This window comes from Palaemon carinicauda, chromosome 39 (genome assembly GCF_036898095.1).
Source record: "Palaemon carinicauda isolate YSFRI2023 chromosome 39, ASM3689809v2, whole genome shotgun sequence".
NCBI classification, from domain to species: Eukaryota; Metazoa; Arthropoda; class Malacostraca; order Decapoda; family Palaemonidae; genus Palaemon; species Palaemon carinicauda.
Window position 1 is genome coordinate 187,629 of NC_090763.1, and position 4,516 is coordinate 192,144.

A 4,516-nucleotide genomic window follows, 5' to 3' on the forward strand; every position below is an offset into this window, starting at 1 on the left:
CAGCGGCACATGATCAGGCCATAAGAACCAGATATGTTCAAAGAACGAAAGACGGAAATAACATCTCTCCCATATGTAGGTATTGCAATAAGAAAAATGAAACCATAAACTACATAGCAAGTGGATGTCCGGCATTTGCACAGAACCAGTACTAAAAGAGACATGATTCAGTGGCAAAAGCCCTCCACTCACTGGGGCTTGTGCAAGAAACATCAGCTTCTTTGCAGTAATAAGTGGTACGAGCACCAACCTTGGGGAGTGATAGAAAACGATCAGGCAAAGATCCTCTGGGACTATGGTATCAGAACAGATAGGGCGATAAGCGCAAATATACCAGAAGTGACGTTGATTGACAAAATTAAGAAGAAAATATGACTCATTGATGTCGCAGTAACATGCGACTCCAAAGTCGAAGAGAAAGAGAGGGAAAAATGGATAAGTATCAAGACCTGAAAATCGAAATAAGAAGGATGTGGGATATGCCAGTGGAAATTGGACCCATAATCATAGGAATAATAGGCACGATCCCATGACCCTCGAAAAGGAATCTAGAAAAACTAGAGGCTGAAGTAGTCCCAGGACTCATGCAGAAGAGTGTGATCCTAGGAACGGCGCACATAATAAGAAGAGTGAGGGACTCCTAAGGAGGCAGGATGCAAACCGGAGCCCATCACAATAAATACCACTCAGTCGAAAGAATGTGACAGAAGGAGAAAAATACTAATAACTATAATAATGACTTGTTCTGTTTTGGAATATCTCTTCTGTCGGAATAGATTCTCAACAGGTTGAAAGTTACGAAAAATAAAGAGCAAATCCACTAGCTTGTGTATCTTTGTCTTTTTCAAGTACAAAACAAAAATATTTTTACCCATGACACTGATTATTCAAGAACCAATGGTTGGGAAAGTATCATTATGGCCATAAAACAGAGAAAAGGAGGTTTACTTGCTCTAGACACTATGAAATGTAAAGCCACAAAGAAACATTTTTCATTTAAAGATTTAAAGGTCACTCATGAATGGCAGAGGCAAGGGACAGCGACATTGCTCTATTGAGCACGACAATGCCCTAGAGACTGACTATATATACATATGATCAGCGCCCAAGCCCACTCTCCACCCAAGCTAGGACCAAGGAGGGTCAGGCAATGGCTGCTGATGACTCAGCAGATAGACCTATAAGCTCCCCGAAACCCCCCATCCTTAGCTCACAAGGATGATAAGGTTGCAGCGAGCAAAGAAACTAACATGTTTCAGCAGGACTCAAACCCCAGTCTAGCGTTTACCAGTCAGGGACGTTACCACATCGGCCACCAGGTTCAGGTTCAGGTTCTGGGGTGAGGTATAGCCTTTACAACGGCGCCTCTAACGCTTATCTTCTTGTACTGTTTTGTCTTTTCTTCCACATTATGTTTAATACTTCTTTTTTCTTTTCTATATTTGTTTCACTAAATAAAAATAATCCTACTATTTTCTTTGGGTCTTCGTCGTATGGTTGTTGTAGCTCAATTACTTCATTCCTTTCTTTTCTATATTCCTGGCAAAATAACAAAAAATGTATCAAATCTTCCTCCTCATTTTCACAAAAATTACAGTTTACATTCCCTCCATTGTGTCTATTTACAATATTTAGTTTTAACGTATTAGTTCTTGCTCTAAAAAATATCACTGAAGCAAATGTATTGTCATAAATTAGCTATTCTTTAATTTCTTTCTTCCACGTTCTATATATTTCTAAGCTCACTTTACTTTCTATTTCTTCTTTCCACTTTTCAGTATCCCACTTTCTGGTTTCCGATTTTATTTCTGCCTTGTTCATTCTTCTTATTTGTCTTATGCCTAAACTTAATTCTTCCAAATACTTTGCAGGTTGTTTCCACCATCTTCCTTCTTTTTCTTGAATATCTTGGATATTTATTTTCAATATTTCCTTCTTTCCATTCAGGGTACGATTTAAGTACTGCAGCTTCCCATCCATCACCCTTGCTTTCATAGAAGATGCACCTATCTCCCCTCTTAGAGCAGTATTAGCTGTGCTTTTAGTGGCACCTAAAATCTTCCTATATACCCCATTCTCTATTCTTTGTAGTTTCTCTATTTCAGTTTCTGTTAGATTTATAACATTTGTTCCATACAAAAATAGATGGTAAAGCAATACTTTTCCAGAACGTTTTTCCTATCATCACTTTATTGCAACTTTTCTCTATACTTGAATATGTTAGATTAGCTAATTTTTGTGCTTTTTCTATCATTACCCTTTTCTGAGTTTTAAATATATTCCTACTATTGTCTAGCTTTATTCCTAAGTATGTCAAAGTTTCTACTACTTTGATTCCCTCTATGTTATCTGGCTTTTCTTTCATTTTGTAAATCATAATATTACTCTTCTTTATTAATTTCCAACCCACATTTTTTACTAGTTTCTACTAATATCTGAATGTTACACTTTGCATTATGTATATCCTGTGCAATTATTAAGGCATCATCTGCAAAAAATAATGATTCTATCTTTATTAATTGATTTCTGAAACCGTTTCCTTCCTCTTCTATTTTCTTCATGACAATATACGTAATCAGTCTAAAAAGTGAAGTTGATCCTGTGCAACCTTGTTTAATTCCACTTGTAACCTCCATTTCTTGTTCTATACCTTCTCCTAAGTCAGTGCCCGTAGTATCTCCTTGATAAATATTTGCAATTGCACTTATGATTTTGGTGTTAATTTTATATTCTTTTAAAACTTCTATTGATACCTCCCTTTTTACAGAGTCAAATGCTTTACTAAAGTCTATCGCAGTTACTATTAGGGGTATTTTGTTACTATAGCTCTCTTCCACACAATACTGTAATATAAAGATATTGTCCTCTATCCTGCCTCCACCTGTAAATCCTGCTTGACATTCATTGTCTTCTTCATTCATTTTTATATGGTTTTCTATTTCCTCTTTCACCATCATCATGAATATTTTATAAGAAATATTTAATAGAGCTATGGGTCTTAGGTCTTTTGCCATTGGCCTTCTTTTCTTTTCAATCATCTTTGTTCTTGACTTCTTCCACATATTTGGTTTTTCTTTTTCGTCCAACTCATTTGATAACATTTCTGTAAGGTTTCAAGACATATTTTGCGTTTTCCTAGTGCCTTATATAGTTCGGGTTTTAGGCCATCTAGTCCTGCCGCTTTTTTTGCCTTTAATTTTCCCAGGCAATTCTTTACTTTTTCTGTTGTGATTTTTGGATTTTTCATGGGTTTTATTTTCCCTTTTGTTACCATTACAAGGTCATAGTGTTCCCTAAGTATGTCCGGGATATTATATTCATCTATTCTTGTGGTGTCTTCCTGATGCGCTATTTCATTTTCATATTCTATCTGTTTTTCTTCATTCCAAACTGAGTCTATTTTATTTTCATGTTTACAATATATAGTTTTCCAGTACTTGATTAATTCCTCTTTTGTTTCTTCCTTATTTAGCTTATTTCCTTGTTCTCCAAAAAGTTGTATAACTTTGCCATGGGCTTTCTGTCTGTTCCTTATTCTATCAATATTCTCCCAGAGTTTTTTATTTTTATCCATTTTTATTTCTTCTGTTATCTTTTTTTCAAATCTAGTAATTTCTTTCTTTATCATTTCTTGCACTTCCCTCTTCTTTTGACCATATCTCTCTTCTAATACCTTTTTTACTTCGATATTGGATTCATTTCTTTTCTTTCTGTTTAAATCCTTCCTTTCCTTTATGCCTTTTCTTATTTCATCGTTCATCCAGGGTTGCTCATGTACCTTATCTTCATCAAGAACTTTCCTTTTATATACTCTTGCCAATTTTTCTTCGGCAGCCTCTTTTATTATCAGATCCATTCCTTCTATTCTGTCTATTTGTCTGTCTCTTAAAATTTCCTCTACTCTTGTTGTATATTCTCTTAAGCTATTTTCATCTGTCCTAAAGTATTTTACTTCCTCCCATCTTCCTTTATTAAAATTATTATTCTGGTCACTCATGAATTCCAGTTCTATAGTGATCAGATTATGATCTGAGATGTCAAAGTTAAATTTTTCCTCGTCTATAATCATTTCCCTAAAGTTTTTATACATTTGTTCGTTTACTAGTACGTAGTCTATTACACTTTTTTTGTTGCAATCTTTCCCATGTATAAATACCTTTACATCTTAAATCTCCATTCAATAGGACTATCCCATGGTCATTCATCCAATCGGGAATCATTTCCCCGTTCCTGTCTAAATTCTGGTAACCTAAAAATCCTATATGTCCGTTGAAATCCCCTAATATCATCAATGCCTCTTCTTCATTTAGATTTCTAATAATTCTTTCACATTCCTGTTTTATTATCTTATCCCTACTTTTGTCTTCTTCAGTATTCCCTGCCGAAAAATAAACCAACAATAATCTAAATATATGCTTATAAGCATTACACTTAACATGCAACAGGTCTTTACTTTTAGTTTCTATCTTTTCCAATTCTAGACTGTCATTATTTCTATAAAATATCATCAAACCTC